General features: G+C 40.1%; 1 protein-coding gene across 4 annotated transcripts in view; it reads left to right on the forward strand.

Moving 5' to 3' along the window:
* Nucleotides 1–17671: 17671 nt before the first annotated feature.
* The window catches only part of lrfn5a (leucine rich repeat and fibronectin type III domain containing 5a), a 110989-nt gene continuing 104129 nt past the window's right edge, over nt 17672–24531 (forward strand). For all 4 annotated transcript variants that reach the window (XM_051389972.1, XM_051389987.1, XM_051389996.1 and 1 more), the window contains exon 1: nt 17672–18689. The gene's annotated coding sequence lies outside the window, so the exon portion shown is untranslated. The remainder of the gene's footprint in view (nt 18690–24531) is intronic.

The following is a 24531-nucleotide window of genomic DNA, read 5'->3' on the forward strand; positions in this document are numbered from 1 at the left end:
TTAAGATTACAAAATATAACACTTTCGATGATCTTACTGCATTCTATCATTATTCCTCTGGCAAAAATATCCCTAAAGCAGTAATCCTCCCTTGCAGAGAACCCTAGCATCATTTGTCATTTAATTAAATTAAATGCATTTTTATGAACTGAAAACCAGAAAGTCAATAAAAAGCTATTTATCAATTTCAAAACCTTCTGCAATAGGATGATCACACCTCACCACAAACAGGCCATCAAATTGACATTTAGTGACTATCCCAAACACAACAGAATATAAAAGAATAAAACACAGATGCACAACTTGTCTTTTCTTTGTTGGCTCTCTCACTGTTTCAGCCTCTGCTTTCATATCACCAGTTTCTGCTTTGATTATTGGTCCACACGCTTGTCCTCAACACAAATAGTAAACAGAAATATTTTAGGCATTGTTTTGTTGAACCTGCACTCATTACATTAATACATTCACGTTCTTCTGCACACCTTTATCTTTCTCTTCTTATCTTTATCTATTTATTTTTTGAAAGTACTTTATTTTTCTGTGTGATTTTTGTGTGATTTGAATAATTGTATATTTGTATATTTGTATTTGTATATGTGTATATTTTATGCATCAACTGCACCAGGTCACATTCCTCGTAGGCGTAAAAACCTACTTGGCAATAAACAAAATTCTGATTCTTCTTCTGATTTTTAGATAGATGAAACAAGTTAAAACACTGATTTAAGAAACAATGCATTGTGTACACAACTCTCCCCTGCTCTGGACTCTTCACATCATCTGTATTAATCAATCAATGTCTGGTTAGCTAGACTGCTGCTGCTGCTGCTGTGGCTTCGCCTGGTAGCCGTTGAACTGAACTACTATGCACTCGCTATGTCAGCAAAGTTTTGCCAAAAGAATACCTTTTTTGTCTTTTTTTAACACTCAAACAAAGCTGCACGAGTTCAGTTAAATTAAAAGTTTGTGTCCAACCTATTTTTCCGATGTAACTGTGTGGGTTTGTCTGTACCAGTCAAGGACAGAATGAGCAAGACAAACAACAAGCAAGATGATGCTTCAGATTTTATAAAAGAAAGCACAAAGGTTGAAAAATGTTGCCTGTGTGTGGAGGTGGGTATGGTTTATATATATATATATATATATATATATATATATATATATATATATGTTAGTTAGTTACAGTGATCATCTGGAATCACAGAATTAAACCCAGCTGCTCTTCATGTGTCTTCATGAACCTTACAGGCATTGTGCAAAACAAAAGGAATCAACACCACAGAAATAACTTAACAGGTAAAAGGCTTTGTTACCCATGGCTGTTTTTGGCCCAAAATAGCGTCTAATCAGCACTTGCTTCACCTCAGTGACAGCTTGAGAGCAGCATTCAAATAAAACACATGTTAAATCAATGACATGAGAAAGACAACAGAGACACTTTGCATGTTATTGATAACTACATTTCTCTGTCAGCTTACGTCTCATCATGACTAAGCTTTTTCATGTACAGAGCTTTTGTTCTGTACATGAATGAACAATCCTCTCTCTGACAGAGCAAACAGCTATAGGCTAGAGTCCATATGTACTTCCGCAATACTGTCAAACTTATCAAAAGCTGAGAATTGGACTAGTGGCATGACTTCCTGGGATCAGAATTCATTGTGCGAGTCACTTATTACACTGTAAAAGCCGACAGCTCATAAAAAGGGCGTTATGATAAGTGATGAACAGAAAGTTATTAAAAAGAAGGTTTCACAAAAAAAAAAACACCCAAAGCTGAAACCCTGTCAGCCCAGGCCATTATGGAGCCTTTTCTAGTTTTGAATGACAATAACAATGCCACTTAGCATGCAAACTTCCTGAAAATTACAATATTTTTTACAGGTCTAGCCCTGCCTGTAGCAAAGCCTCACAGTGCTGCAGTGAAAGTATGTCTGACCAACGGGTGTTCTGGACCATCAATCAATCAATCAACCAGCTTTTTGACACTTTGCCAGAAAGTCGTGCTGACTAATCATTTCCCAAACAGTGTGAGTGCAGACAGAGAGAGAAGATACAGAGAGAGAGAGGGGCACAGGCTACCACTTCCCAGCCGTGGAAAACAAATATAATAAAACTTGAGAAAAGAAGAGGTGAGGGAGAAAGAGATTGGAAGAGAATTTCTACTGGTTTAATTTACTCCTTTCGCTTTTATCCTGTAATGACCCCCACTGCCTCTCGTAGCTCCGTCAGTTCAGTTATGAATATAGACAGACCTTTAATCACCGCCTAATGTATTAAACAGCAGATAATGCTCATCCACCCAGCGAAGTGATAACAGTAACAGAGCAGGGGCTCACACAAAAAGCTTTAGCAAACTCCACAGATATATATTTACTTTACAGTGCAGTTTTGATGTCAGCTATGTCATTTCATAGGCTAAGGTTTACATCCCAGATGCAAGTGTGATATTGTTTGTCTGTCTGTGTTTAAAGGTGCAGTATTTTCAATTAAAACATTGCAAAATGAACTAAAATGATCAACACAGAATGTGAAATAACAGTGTTGACTTTATAATTAAGGCATCTATTGTGTTGCAGAGATATCTACAGAAGTTTGCATGCGAACCAGCTAGCTTCGGTCTGTCCTGTCGCGCTCTGTCTCATAATACCACTTTGTAACTCAAAAGGTAATAGTCCAATAGTATAGCTCAGAGGTTATATTTGGTTCCACTCCGACTGTGTTCCCCTATAGGCTGCTGAGCCTGGTTCTGTTGCTCGCTCGCCTGGCTTCTGTTCTGGTGGCCATTCTGGCAACGCTCTATACCGGAATTCCTCCCTGAGTCCCTCCCTCCCCAGACCTGAAAACCTCTTCCCCCTGGCTCTGCAAAGCTCCTGTGCCAGCAATGTAAACACCAACACTTCTCCGGTGCCGTGCTGAGTTCCCAGTTAGGACACAGACCAACTTTTTGCCAAGTACATGCTTGGGGTACCTTTCAAATAAAAGAGGGAGCTACATGATTTCAAGCAGCGTCTGTCCAAACAAACACTCCTGTGTCACAAAAGCTTCAGTCCAAAGGTTAAGGTCAGCTACAGAGGAAGTAGCCCTTTAGCTGGCAAGCATTCTCAAGGAATTTACTGCATGGCAGATTACAGAGTGGCACCCTGCTGCCCTTCGATTTTATTGCAGGGCAGCCGGGTGTCTTGCTGGTTATCTCAATCTCCAAACACATTTTCCATTCAGTTTACCGCAAACAGCTTGTCAAAATGTTTTTTTTATCAAAACCATAGCAAAGAGCAGAGTGAAATCTTGTGGCTATGTTTGCACCTTTGTTTCAATAAGGAATGTTTTTATGGAGAGTAAAGAACAAACTCAGGAATCTCAGCTCCCACTCTGACAAGCGTGGAATAAACTGTCTGTAACTCAAAATGTCAAAATGTCCTCTGGCGAAGCAGTCCTACAGGGAGCCACTTTGAGTGGAATACATTACCTGTGTAAGTGGTGGTTCAAAAAGAGGTAGAGATAAGATGACAAGGAAAAAGAGCACAGGAAAGAGAAATTGCTATTCACAGCGTTTTCATTGGCACTCACAGTACATGTTGCTGTTGACATTGTTATTACAGCTGCTATATATCTGCTTTTGAAAGAAATGCCTTGAATGCTACTGAATTGTAATGGTTTGAAATGAAGTGGGTAGAGGCTGCAGAGAGAAAACTGATAGATGGTGTTATGTTTTTTCAAAAGTGTATTGTATCCTCTCATCAAGCCAAAGCCGCAGTTTTCTTGATACTACATCTTGGATGGATAGATGGATGGATGGATGGATTGACATTTTGTACAGACATTGATGGTACCCAGGGGGTGAATCCTAATAATGTTGGTGCTCTCCTGACTTTTCATCCATGAGCAGGTCAAAATGTTCACTTATTCAGTGAAATATCTCAACATCTACAAGATTTATTGCCACAATATTTTATTCAGATAGACTTTAGAGACCCTTTAGTCTCCACTTGCAGCAATGTGAGGTTGATATTTGTGTTTTTGAGTGAAATGTATCTGCAACTATCGGATGGATTGCCATGGAATTTAGTGCACACGTTCATTTCCTAATCAGGATCAACTGTAATGATTTTTCATGGGTGCCATCGTCAGTATATATAATGGAATATCTGCAATATTTTGGTTTATGACCAAAACACTAAACTAAGATTGGTGAACATGGTAAACACTATGAATGATAGAATAGTCAAAATGTTATATTTGTATGCTGATGCTAGCATTTAGCTTAGGTTGCATTAAACTTAATTTCGAAATTAAGTGAATATATTTCTTTGAATTACATAGGCTTGGCCACAAGATTTTCTTTACAGTCATACATTTTTCTGTGCTCTCCTGTAGTGACTGAAAAGCAGGGAAACACCCCTTCTAAGTCAATTACTGTAACAAGAGAACTCTCACTGGTATTAATAGGGTTACTCCAGCCTGTCAAACTAATTTTCACAGCAGCTTTGGTGCAAAGACATCACTGCTTTGGTGGTGCACTGTGTGTCGCCACCATGGCCCCAAATACTGTAATGATTAAGATTTTTAGTGACACTCAAGACAGAGTTCTGCTTTGGCTTAGAACACTGAAATGTAAAACCTTTCATGCACTACAGTGCCAAAAAAACCAATATAGACAGTGACATTAAATGTATTCATATAGTACAGAACTGGCACAATGATTTGGTTCAGTGCGTATTTGTTATATAGGTTTTCAGCCATCCAAACCTGAAGCATGGTGAGCTGACTCAGTCTATCCTGTTCTCCGTCTCCCGCTCACTGCCTCCTCTATATCTCTGACTTTCTTCTTCTGTGATGTCTAGCGAAGGCATACCAAGCCAATGCCAAGACTGAAGCTTTCTGCAGATTCATGATCACCATGCTTGGTTGCTCCTTCACTTCTGAGTTTGCGTCAGCTTCTATGTAATTGAACTGAATATAGTAAAAGTTGGCCGTCTGTGGAACATTAGATTTATTTTACAATTGGCACTGAACTCAAAGACAACCACCACTAAAACTGTGTTTTTTACACTCTATTTTGCACATTTAGATACTGTTGTAAAAACTGTTTATGGACCAGTGTTGGATTTAGTGGCATCTAGCGGTGAGGTTGCGGATCACACCTGAACACACTGTACATTCCTCATCCCCACATGGTCATGGACACAATGAATGTTGGATGTCTGGACATATATGTGCAATAGATACATTAGATCAGGCATGCAAAAAGATCCTTTCGCCAGGTGGATTACAAGAAAGAACATAAGGTGTGATGTGGATGTGAATGTGTGGCCAAATGCAGAAGACAGTGATTGCACATGTTTGTTAATAATAAAATAAAATAGAAGTAAAAAGCTTGACAACAGTGACACATAACAATACTACCTGCTGTTAGTGTTTTTTAGGTCATATTGTTCTGAATGATAGGTTTCTTGTTGGGGCAAAATGTCAGTGTTGTGGTACAAGAGTTGATTCTGAGATGTGTATGTGTGCATGTGTAAGTGTTGTGGTTGCATTAGTATAGGGTATGTGTGGAACCAATTGTAAAAATAAAAACATAAATACAAAGGTCAAATTCAGAGGCCATGTCAGAAAATAAATGTTTTCCTACTTTAGCAAGCAGTTTCCAATACAGCGCAGTGCACCAGAAAAAGTTAATACAAGTTGAACTTTTGCTGGGTAGCGTTGCAGTAGCATCTGGTAGTGAGTCACAAATCAAGTTTGAAACAACTGGCCTGGAAATCAGACAATGATGTGATCATACACGCCCCTCCTCCTCCGCTCCCCACCCACGCACACGCACACGCACACGCACACACACACACACACACACACACACACACACACACACACACACACACACAGACTATGGATTATACCCACTCCTCACATTTGCATGAATGGTGCATGTGACTATGTACATGGTCCTCGCACTAGGCTGTGCTCTTTTTGCAGATGTTCTTTTATGTTGTGATGTTATTTATATTCAGATTCAGTCTTTTGTGTTGTATTATGGTGTTCTAATGATTGCTGGAGCGTGTGATGCGAGGCAGATTTCCGTGCGAATGGGCAATAAAGTGTTATCTTATGAAGAATCTTAATACAAATCTCACTTTCACAACCTCATGGGCAAACCTTTCAGTGTCAACAGTGTCAGCCGGAATAGGCTCCAGCCCCTGATTACCCTGCGAAGGATAAGCAGTAATAGATAATGGATTGATGTATACACATTAGTGAGTCTTTATGGAAGCAGTTTATGGGATTGAGTCAATGTACTAGCCGTTGCTCAACCATTGCAACAGTATTTTAAAATGTTTTTGGACACCAGAGCAGCTCTATGGCAGATATATCAGGCTTAAATACTTGTTATGATCAATTCATTGTTGGTTTGGTCTTTTTATTGGAATTACTGATAATTCAAAGAATGATATATAATATATAATGATAATTCAACGCTTTAAATGAGTTGATGGTAAATCAGCTCTTCCTTTAAATCAATTTTACAAAGACAAATAGCATTTTTTCCCCAGAGTGCACATGTGGCATTGAGTAATGGCTTCTAATGCATAGACTTCAATAACAGGTACTATTAACCGACCCTCAGGAATCACAGAATTTGGAATTAATTCTGAAATGAGAACCAGTTGATTATACCCCTCCCAATCACCAGTCTAATTTTTGGCACGTACAAAGTGTGAATCAATTTGGTGCTTTTTGCTGTTTTAAAATGACTCTTATTAGCATAATATTAATGTGATAATGAGAGATTTAAAAAAAAAAAAGAAACATATTACCATAAGTATTTGATGAAACATGAAGTAATGACACATTTTGACCCAAGAGACACCTCCATTAGACATGGGAACATAACAGTCTGTCTATCACACACTCCACATGTAAAGACTCTCTTTCTTTTACCTTGCCTCTCCCCCCTGTTGTTTCTCTCTGGAAATGTGAATGTTCTGGGGCTTACAATGCGTCGGCCTTGCCCATACGGGCCTCTTTGAGAAACTCTAAATTCGTTGCTCATATCAGAGCGTAGAAGCTGAGTTTATTAGTAATGCCAGCCTTGTTGTTGTTCGGCGCTGAACGAATAAGAGGCTTGCAGGGGAGGCTTATCTGTCAGGGTGCACACACACAGGCACACAAGAACAGACAAACACACAATACAGAAACGCACCATCAATACAAGAAGGCAAATATGTCTACGCACACACAAAGCCCATGTGAGCACGCATGTAAGCACAGATAGTAACACACCCTTCGACGCACATATCAAACTCATTAATGAAGGCACGCACACACACATGATCTCTTTGGTCATGCTGAAGTGTAAACAAGTAAAAGACGGTTTCAGAGTGATTGTGGCCTTGTCTTGTTAGGTGCTGCATGAATAAGAGGCTTGCAGGGAAGGCTTATCTGTTTGGCAGTGCACACACACTCTGTCTCTCTGTGTCACACACACACACACACACACACACACACACACACACACACACACACACACACACACACATCTACACACTTTTTAGAAGCCTTATCTGAGTCAGGGTAGATAGCATTGCGAGGCAGAGAGTAAGGAGCAGATCTCACCATGAATGCAACATGTACCTGGCTTAGGAAACTACACACACATGCACAGTTCCGTAGGTTGCAGAGCAGATGGTGTAATCTGAAGCACAGTCGCACGACAAAGCGAACATGACTAACAACGCTGTTTTCCAGACCATACGTATGCACAGGGGAAAGCATATGGCAGAGTTCACTGACAAAGAGATGACTGTTTGCATCGTGCTGATGATTGTCTATTGACGAAACCTCACAATCAGTCAGCTACAATTTGTTACTATAAAAATAATAGATAATTTAATCTAGGTTTGCTATTGTTATATTTGAAAATGTGTCAAGGTTGCAATTAAAATGTATTTTTGCGAATAAAACAGTTTATCCTTGGTGTTGCAGTGTTGCAGCGCCTTTTAATAGTTTTCTCCAGGATACAGACTGATGCTGTCAGTACTGGCCATTTGGTTAAAGCTAAAGACCACAGTGTTAAGATAATATGACCTGCAGGTTAAATCACTTTAATGATATGCTAACTATTATGTTTTTTTCACAAATTCAATGACAAAGAGCTTTGGAATTTGCTCCCACAGCGGTTACAGAACTTCTTGTTGCTATGAGTTTTCACTGTCTGGTTACATGCCATCACCACATCTGGACCCATGAAAGAGAGACTGCTGACACTCGCTAGATCCTTTCTGCAGCATGAACATGGCCCTGGGTGAGCAGGAGCTGCTGGTGAATCAACTGGTGTGAAATTAACATGAATGAATGTTAACATCTTGAGGGAACCCGTGCTAACGCTAGCAAGGTATGCTGGTAAATTGTTGAAAAAGGAAAAGACTCTTCTAATAACTTATAATGTTTGTAGAATATAAAGTTCTCCAGTCTGAAGCTGAAGATGGAAGTTTTCAGCACATTAGCAACGCTGGTTTTCAGATGTCAGTCTAACAACTCAGAAGCTTAGAAGTTTTCCACAAATATGTAAAAGAAATATCCAAGTAAAAGTGGAAATAAAGTGGAAAAACACAGCGCAATATCTGCAGAATTATTATAGTTTACATTTCCTTACACAAAAATAGAGGAGAAATCAAATTTGAGTTTGACTTAAAAGTGTGATATTCGTATGAAAAGTGAGTGTTGTATAATGTAGGCTTTTGGCTTCACTGTGGTGGTGCAAAAATAACTAATGTTCTGCCTTATTGTCTGTCTGTCTGTGTGTGTGTGCGTGTGTGTGTGTGTGTGTGTGTGTGTGTGTGTGTGCGTGCTTTGGTATGGAGAGAAAGAGAGAAAGTACTTCTCAGCCTTATTATTCTAGAACAAAGCGAACTGTGCCAGAGCTGTCAAAACTTTGGCTGCTAATGAACCTCATACTGTATCGGATGCTTCATGCACTATAGATGACTCAACAGCATAAAAGGCCAAGTTTAGTGTTTAAGTGCTTCACCAATGGAGGTGTTTTTTTGATGGTCTCAACAGATAATAGTTTTATTTTATTTTTCTGTTGTCGTTGATCCCTACACTTTGAACATGCTGATGTCTTTGCCATAGTCAGAAGAAATATTGTCTGTTTTGAAGCAAGTTTGTCTCAGCCTACCTTCGTTTTAGGCTCCAACTGTTTAAACTGTTGTAGACACACATAGTTGTATTGGCACCCAGGTTTTTTGCAGTAAAAAATGTTCTGCATATCATTTTAGATTATTTACCATATGATTTGAAGGCTGTGACAAAGTTTATTTTAGATATTTTTGTCTCCTTTGGGGTAATGCTAACAGCATATAACTGAACATATTGTCAGTGCAGTGTCTTAACAACTGAGCAAATTATCTAATACAGGGGACACAACACTTTAATGCGTTAGTTTAACTTTATAAAAAAAATGTTGAAACAGAACACTATTGTTAGAAAAGTTACACAAATTATTTTTTTCCTTGATAAAGCACCTTTTAGTAATAAGTGACACTAATTTTGTTTTGTCAGTTACAGAAGCATTCCTGATTAAGTACTTTTCACAAAGTATTTTGTTTTTTAAAGTTTAAATAGACACTAAGTCAATGTCACTTAAAATGAAAAAAGTTACTTGATCAAGAATGTTTTTTTAACTTACAAAATTTTGTTTGTTTCACTTTAAATAAGTTTGAACAAGTTTTTTTGTTAAATTAACTTATTAATTAACCAAGCATACTGATCTGTTGAGGATATACTTTGTGATAAATATAGTAAATAACAAAAGAACCCTATTTGGGTCTGGTTTTCATTTTTAAGTTTCCGCTACTAGCCGTGTTGAAGTGACTCTAGCAGAGTCCATGGGGCTTAACAGCTCTTATCCGACAGTCTAAAATGAATCTGCTGCACATTTTGACTGCAATTGAGAAAACCTCACTCCTTCTTTGCACAGCATTTCTCTCTGTCTGTGCTGGCATATTGTCCAATATGCTTAAATTACCTCTAGTTTTAGCAGCTATGCTGAATTTAATGAGGGTGAACTCTCATTAACTTGAGTTCCACAACAGGATCAAATAAGGCCAATGAAGGATTACTCATTATTCTGGCTTCCGTGTTAATAATGTGCAGTTTCGCCAACCAATGTCAGAGTTTATTTGTTTTGCATGTTGTCATCAATTATCTGAATATTTAATAATAACACAAATAATCACATTATTCCTAACAGTGTATGGTGTATTTCTGCAAAAGCAACATGGCTACATATTAAAATGGAGCAGTGGTCAGAAGGAGCCTAAAGACTCATTTTTTTATCTTTATATTTGTATAGGTTTAATTCATATACACCAACTTTCCAAGGCAAATCCATTGTATGTGAAAACCTACTTAATAATAAACCTGATTATAAATCAAATACTGGCATTTTTTCTGTTTCCTCTCACCATATGCTGAGTTGTATGCATGTCATTATAATCCCTGTATACAGTATTTTGACTGTAGTGGTGAAAGCAAATAGTCAGCTTCAAGCCTTATCATTACATGTAACCTTCAGTCAGTTTGGTGATATTCACAGGAATATGTCCCCTTTAACTTTTAACTTTTGGATTCATTTACATTCTTAGCTGTAGGTTTTAGATGAAGAACAGCTGTGTTTCCTGCACTAAGCACTTTAACATCTGTGTTTTTAGCATTAGATACACAATGAGTCTTTGGTGCAAACCTATCTTGAATTATGCATGCTGCATATTCAATGGGATCATTCTACCATATGTGATATATACATGAAGTATAAGAAATATAAGAAATAACTTAAAGCTGTACTAATTGATTTATTGGACACTTGGGGGCATTAGAATAAGCTGTAAACATGATAAGTTATCACATTTTTAAGATGTTATGTGAACTAACCGCTTACTCAAACATCCCACCTGAATGCTCTGTTTTGGTCTCTACCAACCTCTGAGGTTGATATTGGTCTCTTTAGCTGTTAAATGATCCACTGTGTTCACCAGTTAGCCACAAACTGTGTCACCTGGTGTTGGGCAGGTAGTGTACAGTGGATTTACCAGAGCTGATGTGCTGTTTTTTAGGAAATTAGGTTCTAAAAAAAAACAAACAAACAAAAAAAAAAAAAAATTGAAGGATGTTAAAATCTGATGGCTGCAATATCATTATCAATCGCTTCATAGCAAAACACTAAACATTGCTGCAGTACACTTTTTTCCCTCTGGTATGGGTCTACATTATCTAATTTTTTTTCTCCTTACAGTGAAAAGTGACATCCCACTAAAAAATATGTTGTTTGTTTTGGTGTATACTGACTTTAGTTTGGTAGTTTGCTCCTGTAATGTCAATTGTAGCAGCCTTTAATACATTTCCTATTCGAGCAGTCTCTCTGACCCAATGCCCTATTAGTAAACTAGGTTATTGGTCCCTTCACTAAATATATAATCATGATGCTAAACCATGTGAGAAGGAACATGTGAGGCATTATGGATTGGATGTGATACATGGAAAAAGAAAACTGTATAAAGCTTAGGATTATGCTGACTTTGTAAAATGCAACTGCCGTACAGTAACGTTTGCTTCCCTCAAGTGACCTAGCAAAGACAGAGTAAAATAATGGAACAACTTTCATTTTACAACACATAGTAGTTTAGGATTATGTGGGTTGCATTACAACAACTATAGCTTATAAGCTATTAGACCCCCGAAAACCTACAACACTCAGACCATAGTGACCCACCTGAGTGTTACTTTTAGTTTGTTACGTGCATTGTTCGTTAGGAGAATCATGTTCATTGACTTGTGGAATTTCACTTGGATAGTTATATAGGTTTATTAAAATTACATGTTAAAGTCCAAATCAATTACCCTTTTTGTATCATGTATATTGTTTTTTTTTTTTTTTTTACATTTTAGTGGTGTAGTAAATGTAAAGCACTAAAACAGCAGTTGGTCTGTATTGGTGTTTACTGGGTCATGTGTTAAGCTCACTGGATAGCTGGACGGGGACATTAGTGAAGCCACTACCGTTTCTGTGAACATTTCACAACAATTACATGCTCTTAATGTTATTCCTGAGGCCATTACGCCCAACTAAGGGGTAGATAATAGATGCAATGGGGGAGAAAAAAAAATCCTGGATTTAACTCATTGCTGAGTGTGTACTTTCTTGACCACTCATCTGTGTGTGCAAAAGGATTTCAGCCAATATGACCTGCTGCCGTCTGCAATAGCCATAACAGCTAATCAATAGCTTGATCCACAGTGACGGAGGGTTAAAGCTTCAGCAGCTTAATGTTGATACTGACAGTGCCTTTGTGCTTTCATCTTCAGCTTTTGCCTCAGTGGATAGAGTTATGACACAAACACTACAAGGGTTAGGGATTTTATAGCTTTTAGTGGCAGCCAATTTTATGTCTGACCCAATCAAATACTGGCATGTAAAGAGAATTTAAAAGATTAGCTCTAAAAAGTCCGGGTTGACAATGACAATTTATGAGCTCAAACAGACAAACAGAACACAAACAGTCAGTACTTTGCTAGATTCTTAACAATGTGACAACAGGTTAAGGGTATAAAAGGCTAATATATTAAAATAATTTCAAAATGATTAAATAAATGTCACCAAATTGTAGGTGCCTCACACAACCTTACAGTACATCAGACCTTATCTTGAGTTGGTTGCTGAATGTCTTCCTTTCTGATCACTTATCCAAGTCTCACTGAGGGGATTTCCGCCCAGCCATCCAATTATTTCAGTCTTACCACTGTTTCCAACATGGTCTCCAGATGATCAGACAATCAATGCACTGATCAGCACCACTGGAAGCCTCTAGTTTTAGTGGCTTAGGGCGTCAAAAGCATTGGTCAGTGACCGGTTGTGACACTGTGCTTGTTAGGAACAAGCCCCTTGTTATAACTGTAGGTTAGAATGATTTTAGGTTTATAAGGAAGGACACGTTGTTGGACTGATCTTTAGTGATCTATGGTTGTGATGTGGAGAGATACATTTTAGAAAGAAAAATTAAGTTTGAGGATTAGGTGTGTTCTGAGAGGCTACTTTAAATTCACTCAGTATCTGCAGTGGATTCTTGTGAGGAAATCTCAGTCTCCTCAATTAAGCTGTAACGGATACCTTCATATGTGTGAACCCTATCAAAAGGGATAAACTCATGGTATGCATTTCACAGATCAAAACTGAGCTCATCAACAAACCATATGTAAAGCCTGACGTAGGACGGATTTTCTTTCACTCATCAGGTTTAACAAATTACCTAACAGTATCCAACAATCCATATTCTGTATTTTCAATTTTCTGTATCAAAGTGTTTGTTTATCCTCAATTTATCCATCCAAAAGAAAAAAAAAAAAACATAGCATATAACTGCTTTTTTTTCTCCACTCTTTAAATTGTTTTTAAAAATTGGATCTGAAATACTCATTTCATAGATCATCTCACATACTTTTTCTGCCACCTAATCTTAAAATTGGATATTTTTACTTCAGCAACATCATTTCTGGGTAGAAAGTAACTGCTGGCAGACAGATGTAAGAATGTTCCCTAAAAAAATATTAAAAACTTGACAAACTTGATGAAAAATGACAAGGACCAGCATCCTAGTCTTGTTGGAGTCAAAACCAATGCTTATTTTGCTGGGGACAGCACTTTCCTGTATCTCTAATAACCTGCATGAGTACAGTGAGAAGCTGTGTAGCTCCACTCTAACAGCTGAATAGGGCTCAGTTTGGTGGCTTGTGTCCACCATACTGTATCCACCTCTTCTCAAGGCAAAATCATTTACTTCACCAACAATGGAAGTGTACCGTAGAGCTTACTACAACTCAAACAGTGGATACAACCATAGATGGACTCTGTCATTAAAGCTACACTGTCAATTTTAAGCCATAGCCCATACTGAGGCTGGGCAGTAGCCTGCATGTTACTGTAGGAGACCTGTCCTGAACTAATTAGGCACATAAGCAAGTGGATCCGGTTTAGGTGGCTAGTAGCAGAAATTGGCAGTCTATGCAGCTCCCAGCGTGGACGTGAAGCTAAAAGATGAATCTCTGCAGACAGTTGAGCGATTGTTGAGTGAATGGTGATCAATAATTCTATCAAGCCCCTGCATACACAGTCTACTGTGGTCCCTTTATGCTATGGGACTGTAAAACAATAAAAATAGCATTTATTACCCCCAGATGTCTCTTAACAGTAACAAAGTGATATTTCAGGTTTGATTATATCTTTAAATTTGAGACACAACTTGAAAAAAAGCCTGATTAGGGTTTAAACGGTTAACCAATTGTCGATTGCTCATTTTTATGCGTACTCAGCTAACAAATGTATAGTGATTTCAGTAGGGAGCTATCCCAGCAGCCACCTGACAATGTCTCAATGACTTTAACAGCTGTTAAGAGCTAATCAATAAACTGATTGGCAGCAGCAGTAGCCTGAAGGTTAGATTACGCCGGTTTATTGTCATGAACAATCACTCCGGTGCAGGTAACGCAGGTCACATGCTGCAGGATTTCCAACTGCATTTAGCTACACAATAGGGCCACATTTTACAGAGAAATAGTAAGATTACGTAAGAAAGTAAGACTACTCCACATTCAGACTGCAATCCTCCAACCCAACAACAACCTATCTGCTAACTAGCATGCATCGTCCGCTTTTCAGTCTCATGAGAACAACACATATCAAACTGAATCAATACCAATCCAGATACCGTTGATCACAATTTAAGTTGAGGAGCCTTTAGCTTCTCCACGATAATAGATGTGGTTTGTTTATGCAACTGATTGCTATTGCTAGTCATTCAGCACAATTAATACCACATGAGATACACTAATTGGAGTTCAGTTAAAGATTTATTATATTACACTGTCCTACACAAATCTAGTTCGATTTTATTTTTTATTTTAAACAGATTGGCATGCAAGCTCATTCTCTCAAGTCTTTCGAGGATGATTTCTACAGTCTAATCTGGACCCCAGTTCAGGATTACATCGGGTCAATACGTCATCTGTGAACATTCAGTCATGTGATGTCAAACTTTGCTTTTAGAATAATGGATGCAAAAAGATTATGCAGTTCATCTGCTAGTGCAAGTGACTAAAGAAAGAATAATCAAAATAAAGACTGCACAGTGAACCGCAGATGTATTTCAGTTACAAAATTTCAATCATCATTTACCAAGAGCAACAATGCTCTTTGACAGCAAATGCCTTCGTGAAGCAGCAGGGTTGTATTTTCCTCGCTGGGAAATGGAGGTAGAAACATTTCATCCACTTTACCCTCCTCAGAAATTCCAGTCTCTGCTTCAACAGACCACCATCAGGCTTATCAGTGCCCTGCAGAAACCCCATATCACCAGTTTTGTCTTTTATGGAACTGAGAGCCGATACGGCCCCTCAGATGTTGGGCGTCAGATGCATCAGCTTAATAAACCCCTGTGAACTCCTTTATCTGATATCAGTTGCAACCTCAGCTTAAAAAGATCCACCTTAAACAAAGCGTAATATCTGGAGACAGCCTGTTAGAAAATGGCTGGGATTCTAGCTGCAGATCAGCAAACATATTTCTGCATTTTGCTTTTTTATCTTTGCCTTTCATTGGAGTCTTTGCTGTGGCCCGCTTTGATGCACATTGATGTGTTGTTCAATTTACAAAGTACAAATGGAAAATCAGCATTTTCTCCCAATATCTCTTCATCGTTGAAAATAAATAAATAAATCCATGTTTTAACTTTTTTAACCAAGGAATTTTGGCGTCACGACGAATCCCATTCACAACCAGTATGGATTTATTCTCTGCTCTTTCATCTCTTCTACCCTCAAACCGTTTACAATATTCTGTGAGGGCAGAGAGAGAGAGAGAGAGAGAGAGAGAGAGAGTCGCCCATGCAGCACTCTCATTCTTTTAAGACTTTATAACGCCTCCTCTAAAGCCAGAGCAGAGAAGGTAGAGAGAATGTAATCTCAGGAGGTGGTATATATATTTATATATATATCTGCTGTTATGGTGCTACACAGTTCCAAATGGGCCAGAAAAGGATGGCAGCCGCACTTGCTCCTCACTCTCTGGCACGCTCTACTTTTCTCGATGATGCGCGGAATGAGTGAGGAGCAGGGGGAGTCTCACAGCGGCCCAATATGAGCAGGACAGATGCAGTAAAGCAGCTGTATAAGTTGAATATGTGGGCCCGGAGCCGCTAACAGGACCGGCAGGGTGTATGCTGCTGCGGTGCGCGATACTGGGAATAAGAGGGGCTTTGACAACTTCCATGCAGCAGGCTTTAAACTGCGTGAAGCGCCACAGGATTATTAAAGCGCAGCCCGGAAGTACGGTGATTTTCACTTCAAAATAAAAGGTTGGGTATTATTCGAGTTCATGAAACACCAGTGATATAGGTTTGGCTTCGGTAAGGCAAGCTTAAGTCACCACACCCACTTCAAATCTTTTCTTTCTTTTTCTCTCTCTCCTTTTAATACTGATATTGGTCTATAATGGAAGGAAGATCATGCAGTTTAATTTAAAATTGACAAAAATAAAAAATAAAGCTTCATAGTCTATATATAAAAAAAAGGTGATCCTGGACAATCATAGTTTGATATAATTACTAAATCATCTGCTAATCATCAAATCATTTCTTTTTGAGGCATTTTGATCAGAATCAGAATTACTTTATTGATCCCCGGGGGGAAATGTGTTCATTAAAGTTGTTCAAAGTGCTCACACAATGTTAAAGAATAGAAATAATACTTATATTACAATCTACATTTACAGGAAATGCAAAACTTATTTAAACCACATTTCAGCAATTTCACGGTTTAAGTCTCTCCATTCTAATTTTTTTGTTGTATTTGATAGTAGATAGTAGTGTTGTATATATATTTCAGTTTCCTCCACATACCACTAGAGGCAGCTTGCGTACCACCAGTGGTACCATGAGAGCCAGCAATCTATATAGATGTCTGAGTATATAATTTATTTATTTATGAAAGGATTGAACTTGTTAAACCAAAATAAAAAAATGCATTAGAAGTTTCATTAAAAATGACAGCCTTATGTCATTAACCCAGCCAGATTAACCCACTGTGGGGCCCTGTGGGGCCCTCTGGCTTAAATGAGCCATGGACCTCTTTTGACACCCGGTGCCACCATCACCAACATTCCAGTGTTTTGCATTGTGTCTGCAGCTTTGAATGTTCAAACTAAACATATTTATTTAGAAAGCCCATGAGAGCAGAATATACACTGAATAATGAAAGGATGAGACCTGGTTTTAAGAGGAGGTAATAATACAAGAACTGGCTGTTTCAGTTTCAGGTGATATTGTAATTGAGTAGTGGTGAATATCTTTAAACATATTTACAATTAATCACATTTCTGTATGCCACATTGAACCTGGAGCTTTTAGGGCCCCGGGGGACTTGGGCCAACCGGGACCGGCCAAACTGGACCACTCACGTGCGATATTTGTGCACAAATATTGTCCGAAAGACTCCAGAAGTATAATTTGCAGATTGTGGATTCGCAATACGGTGCCTGGTGAATTGGTTTTATTTTGAAAACTCCACCAGGAAGTCGTAGTCTTTTATTTGAGCAAACCTGGGAGTTGTCATGCCCGCTGCGCTATGTGGATTAACGGTGCGGGAGAGGCGACCGGCGAGGAGCACCGAGGATCAGCGGGACTGTACCGGCAAGATTTCGGCGTGAGTGACCGGACGACAGCTTTACCGGGACGTTAACTCGTCTTTATTTTCTTTTTCTTCTTTTCTTTCTTCTTTTGTTCCCTCGCATTCCAGACTGCAGAGGAGACGCAAAGAGTCGAGTTAACAGAGGGAGAGCGACGTAAACAGAGACTCGGAGACTGAGAGAGAGAGAGAGAGAGAGAGAGAGAGAGAGAGAGAGAGAGAGGAGAGAGAGGGAGGGAGAGCTAGAAGCTCGCGCCTGTGAAGTGAAAATCCAAAAATCCGTTATTGCACCGGTTTAACGGTCTCCAAAGAAAGCAGGAAAGGGACTACTGTGGATTTTCCAGGAGTGTCTAATAACCGACAAACTCTGCCCCAACCCGCGGGAATGTTCTACTGGAATATTTAGACTTTTTCCGCCCTTTTACCTGGGATATTTTCTCTTCTAGTGGAATTCTTCCTATTTCACCTGCGCGAGGAGAGCGCCGCGAGGAGGGAGAGGAGGCACTGCCGGGAAGAAGAGGGCAGAAAAAGAGAAGAAAAGAAGCGCCTGGGAAGAGTTGGAGGGTGGGGGGGCAGGGAATCATTTCAGGTTCTCTCGGATGGGATTCTTCCCTCACCCCGCGGATGGAGGGATGAAACCGGGAGAAAAAGACGGGGAGAGAGAGAAAGAGAGAGGAGGGAGAAGAGGAGGATGTAGCCGTCGGGCGCTGTGAGCATGCAAAACGGACGCACCCCTCTGGAAGACCGGATTGAACTATAAACCCGTACGGAATTTACAGCCACCCAAAGGATATTACACGCACTTCCCTCGATATCCACATATATGGGGCGCGTTCTCTTATCTGGAGCCTATTTGTGTGGAGTTACAACTATAATCACCACCGTCCTTCTCATTATGGGATTTGGGAAGATAATTGCGACCTGACACTGAACGAAGGAACCGTAACACCCGGAAAGAGGTAAAGTTTAAACTCCTCTATTTCTTTTTACACGGGCGTAATGACGGCTCGGTCCTCTCCTCCCCTGTGTCCCTCCGTTTCTTCTAATTCTGTCTCTGTGGCTGCGTCTGTTGGAGCAGAGGAATGGTGGGTGCTGAGGGGTAACAGAAAAAAAAAAAAAGGGCAGGGGTAGTAATTCCTATATGGTAGCCTTTGGACATTTAGTCTGGGTGCTGAAATGGGGCGGTGGGGGTGTGGAGGGGCGGTGGGGGGGGGGTTGTAGGCTAGGAAAAACAGCGCTGAGAACATTGCAAGGTCAAAATTGAGCCCGGTATAAGTTATAGAAGCTGTGTGTGTGTGTGTGTGTGTGTGTGTGTGTGTGTGTGTGTGAGAGAGAGAGAGAGAGACACACCGTGTTTGGTGGACCCAGACGTAGGCTAGTTTCAGGAGGCTACATTTCAGCAGCTCTGCACCCGTACCCTGTATGGGCGCGCGCGCGCACACAAGCGCGTGTCAGTGCCGCCGGGGAGAAGGAGAAGTTGTGCGCGCGCGCGGTGTGTCTCCAGCAAACCGTACACCCGCTCTGATGCTCGGGCGGGGTACCGGGGCATTTTAGCCTCCTTTAAGGGGCACAGCGAGTTATTAAAGTTCCACGCGCGCACAAACAGTGCGCCGCGGCCCCTTTCTGTGCGCCACGCGCTGCACCTGTACCTAGAGAGGGAGAGAGGGAGAGGGAGAGAGGGAGAGAGGGAGGGGAGAGAGGGAGAGGGAGGGGAGGGCAGGCAGTGAGTGAAGAGACTGTGTTTGTGTGTAAGCCGTGTGCAAATGTTATATACTTAACCTATGCGACTGCACAAAAAACACACAGTGCATAGACTCATCTGTCTGTGCACTGTGTGTGTGTGTGTGTGTGTGTGTGTGTGTGTGTGTGTGTGTGTGTGCGCAACAACCTGGCACGCAGCTAGATGATGATGGAGCTTTCGCATTTTTGTGCGTGTGTGCGCGTGTGTGTGTTGAGTGCGTGTGTGCGTCTCTGTCACTTGTCAGTTTGAAATGATCATAGGTGTGTGCGTGCGTGTGTGCGTGCGCGTGTCCTGACACCCAATACTGGGTATATGACACGGTGAATGGAATGGGATCCAGTACAGTGCAGCTCAACTGAACGCTACCAGAGAGAATGGGCTTTTTACTGTGTTTTAGTCAGTGTTGGTGCACCTTCTCCCACACACTGTCTTTGAATACTGCAATCTGATATAGAATTGTTCACATGTTCTCATTAAGGGCTCATTATTTGTGGCTTTTACTTCAAATTGCAAATGATCTCTAATATGAAGTTAAAGGTAGAGCCGCATTGTGAAAATGCCCCCTTTGAGCACAAACTGTAGATTAATGACATATTGTTTACTTGCTTTGAAGTGCTCCGGCATTTGTATCCATTGTACTGCTATATTGTGTTTGTGTGAGTGGAAGCCTGGTGGAGCTGTGCTCGCTGCAAGAGGACCTTGGTTATTGTAAACGTCCTGTTGGAGCAGGAGACACACACCCCACAGAGCTGGGATCTATAGGAAGACATACTCAACATTCAAGGTGAACAAAAAAAGTCAAATCTAAACCCTTACGAGATTATCTACCATTGCTATATCTCCCCTGTAAATTGATTGTCTGTGCCTGTTACAGTTTGAATGGCCAAACATCTCAAAAGGGATCTCACTTTATCCATTCGATATTGAATGGTTGCATGGTTTGATACTGCCTACAGCCCACAGAATGAAATTGGAGCTCAAAAACATGGAAGCCCAGAAAAATGTATTGATTCTTTGTTTCATGAATTTGGGTGGATTTTGGGTTTTGAATTCTGCTCGGTCCTTTGGCTCGGATGCATTCCTTATGAGGGCGATAACACATGAAAGGTAGCAAGGCATCCATGCAGCTTGTTCTGATAAATGAAATAGCCTGTCTTTGGTGGGGTATGCTGTAATGTAGTCTGTTGCTGACTCTGTGAACTGAGCTTACTGACCGCGCTCTGCCGAACACACTGAAACTGAAAACTGAAATCGGCTTTAAAAGTCAAGTGAAGTGGAAGCACCTGGTCATGCAGAGTTTTTTTCAAGTCCCATGAGTGTATGTGACTTGAGCTGGTATTTAAAAATTGAAAACTCCATGCATTCTTATGGCATTTTATTAAAGCTAATGCAGTCATGTTCTCCTGAGCACCTGCACTGAATCTACTTTTATATCAGTGCACATCAGAGTGTGTGCTGTTGACACAGGCCCTTGCAAAGGGTTCTATGGGGTTCCTCAGTAAATGAGAAGTTTTTCAATTTAATTATAATGTGCAGTAAATTAGTAGAAATTATCTCAAATTACAAATTACCATTTTAATCAAACCTTTTTCCAGTGAGGGTCTGTGGGGTTTAATGTGTCTGTAATTTAGGACTGTGAAATGTCATGACATGCTGTGTTTCTTTCCTGTGCCTCTATCCTTTGCTGGATTGGAGTCTCATCGGTTTGTACCGGTACAGTAGCTCACATTGATTGATCAAGGCAATACATTTATGCACACGAGCCACTCATGCTGGTGCTAATGGCCCGTGGATATGGAGGCATTATGCAAATGCTTCCCTGGCTCTAGAAAAAGAGTGTGGGTGAGTGAGCGAGGGAGAGAAACTTGTGATTTTCAGTCCATTTTAGTTGTGTTTAGCCTCCTATTTATGCCTAAAAGGAGTGGTTTGCCGTGCCATTAGGTTCAGGATGAATGGCAATGCATTTGTGTTACAGATTGTGTTTTGAGTTTTTACCGGGAAATGGAAGACGGGGAAGAAATAAGTTGTACTTTAAAGCTACTCCAGAGTTCCACTTAGTTTTTGAGATTTAATTAGCTGTAGTGGCGTCGGCACCAAATGAATGGCGTTGAAAGTGTACAGAACTTAAGGATAAACATCTGGTCCACGGTTGAGTGTGTGCTTGTGTGTGTTGCTAGCTTGATAATGAAAGATCACTTGTTATTTTATTCCTCTTGGCATGTATAGTGAAGGCTGAGGTGAGGCAGAAGCAACGCCTCTCTTATCCTTTATTTGTCCTGTCTCGCTCATTATTTTTTGCCTCTCACAGTCCCCACAAAGCTCTAAAAAATAAAAAACAAATGTGTTGCCTCTTATCAGGCTGTAGTACAGGGGAGTAAAGAGGCTGTAAGGACTGTTCTTTATTCTTTATAGGGGCAGGGGGATTTTTATTATACCCGTCTTTCTTCTTGCCCTCTGTTTATCTCTCTGCAACTCTCCCTCTCTCCCTCTCTCCCTCTCTCTTCCTCTCTGTTTAGCTATCTGACAGAGGGCTGCAGGATCCTGCAGAGTGGGTGGTGGAGCTCTAATTCAATTTATTCTACTGCTCAGAGACAGACAGAGGGAGCAAGAGAGAGAGAGAGAGAGAGAGAGTGAGGCAGTGAGAGTGGAGAGATAGGGAGAAGGGATGGAGACCACAGATGTTAGGGAACATTTCCTATTAGCAGCGGAGAGGCGAGGCAGACCTTATAGGAAGCTGGCCTGACGCTGTGACGTCTGGATTGATTCTGCTGGTGACTGAAATGATGTGTGTGTGTGGTTATTATAAAGTAAAACAACATGTCTTTAAAATGCCATGAGTGAGTCTGACACAAGAAGAACACAAAGACAAGCCTTCATCCCTTTCTCCATTACTCACCCAACCATCTGCTGAAATACACGATTGACAAGTCAGACTGAACCTTTCAGATGACCCCAACTGGGGAAATGTCTAGAGCTCAGTTACACTGACAACTAGTAGCAGAGCACCTGTATTGGGAGGAATCTGGTATATTATGTTATCTATGTTCATAGGGATTACTTTTAATGATAAAATAATAGATGGTAATAGAAAAGCTGAAGGTTTTACAGCTTCCAGTGTGCTCACAAATGATATTTCATTAACAGTAAATGCAGGCAAAACCTCAGTACAGGTTTTATTTGATCAACTGTAGTTGGGTGATACAGCGATATATATGAATATGAATGGCAAATCAAAACAGAAGTAATTCAATTCAATTCAATTCAATTTTATTTGTATAGCGCCAATTCATAACAGAAGTTATCTCAGGATACTTTTCATATAGAAGGTCTAGACTGCACTCCTTATAAAATTACCCAACAATGAGGTAGAAACCTTGAGCAGGCTTTACACAGCCTGTATGATTGGGTCAGCTTCACTGTGTCTTGACTGTTTTAGAACCCACCTCTCAAATTGACCAAGTACGGTGTGCCTCAGGGTTAAAACTTGGGTCCTCATCTTTTTTAAATGTGTATGTGCTCCCTCTAAGCACTTAAATATGGAAATGTTCTGGCTGTTCACACGATGCCCAGTTTGTACATCCCTTGCAGTTTGCAACTAAAAAAGTCCAGATTTATTTCCCTTGTTCCTCTTAAAGCTACCACTACATTTCGGTAAGCCTTACACAAAGTCATGGTATTCTCTCTGACTTGGAATTAGTTGTTGTCAGGTAAACAGCATTATAACTGTGTTGTTTCATTCCATTTTGTTCCATTTTCAATCAATTCAGTGGTTTCCATTTGAATTTGGAAAAAACACTAAACAGTTTAGCCTACATTTCTAACCTTAACCCCCCACATACCAAGGTACTGCTACAAGCTTATTAGATATAAAAACAAATGACAGAAATGCTGTACAACGTTTATCTTATTTGACTTCATCGAGAGTTACACTTCACATTGTCTTGAAATATTGAGTTTATGGCAATTCACATTCAACTAAATACTGCTACCTTAAAGGCATTTGTCCCCTTGAAATAACATAACTATGTAAATGACAGTCAGATATTGCTTTGTTGACATGCAGAAACTAGTGCTGCTGTACTCAGTTGGCACTGTTGATAAATCACAGTAAGTCTAAATAAATGGCCTGTCTTTGCCAAGGCAGGATTAGTGTTTGCCTGGCTGGTAGCTCTAGTTAAGTTCCTGCTTAAAATCCATTATAAAGTCGTTAATTACATTAGAATAGATTTGTAGGTTGTTGCTGTTGTTGTTAATGATTGTGGGGCATCTTCTTGGAAATTCAGCTCATCTGCGCCGTTAATTGCTGCGGCAGCAAGTCACCTTTGTAAAAGACAGCTTTTGGTAAATACATGACATTTTCAGTTGTACATATTTCTTCAAAATTGTTTTCTTTCTTTCTTTTTTTTCTTTCTTTCCTGTGTAAGTTAAATGACTCTGTCACCCTCATGACCGCCTCCCCCATCCCCTTTCCCCAGACACCTGCTGCTTCAGAATCACCCGTGACATGTCTGACACTAGAACCTGCTTTAGGAGGCCAGCGGGGAGGATGTTTGTGTGTCTGTGTGTATGATGGTGTGAGAATGAGGAGTGGGTGACATGACAGATGTGAGACACATTGGGCGATAATGAGCTGTGTTCAGGACGGATAACTGTGGGTGAACGTGACACAATACAGACAGGCTTCTGGCGCATATCCCACAATCCCACTTCCTATGTATACATTATGCTAATGGCCAAGCATGAATAAAGTATATTCAGAACTTAGAAACTTTGCAGTCATGTCAACTTCTGTCTCATAAGCAAGAAATAAGAATTAAAGGAAGAACTTCACTATCGTATAGCATTGTAAATCAGGGCTTCCCAACCTTGTTGGCCTGTTATCGCTTAAAAGAAAGCTACAGTGTATGTACTTGCATTCCCTTTGCATATTTCTACAGATTAGAACCAGGTTAACCAACAGGGTTGTTCCTTATTAGACTGTTTTATTTTTACATTTGTTAGAGGTCTAAAGAGATTGAATGGCCCAAGGCATTCAAAATAAAAAGCCTGAAAAGGTTAGA

This window comes from Dicentrarchus labrax, unplaced genomic scaffold, assembly GCF_905237075.1.
Source record: "Dicentrarchus labrax unplaced genomic scaffold, dlabrax2021, whole genome shotgun sequence".
In the NCBI taxonomy this organism is placed as follows: domain Eukaryota; kingdom Metazoa; phylum Chordata; class Actinopteri; family Moronidae; genus Dicentrarchus; species Dicentrarchus labrax.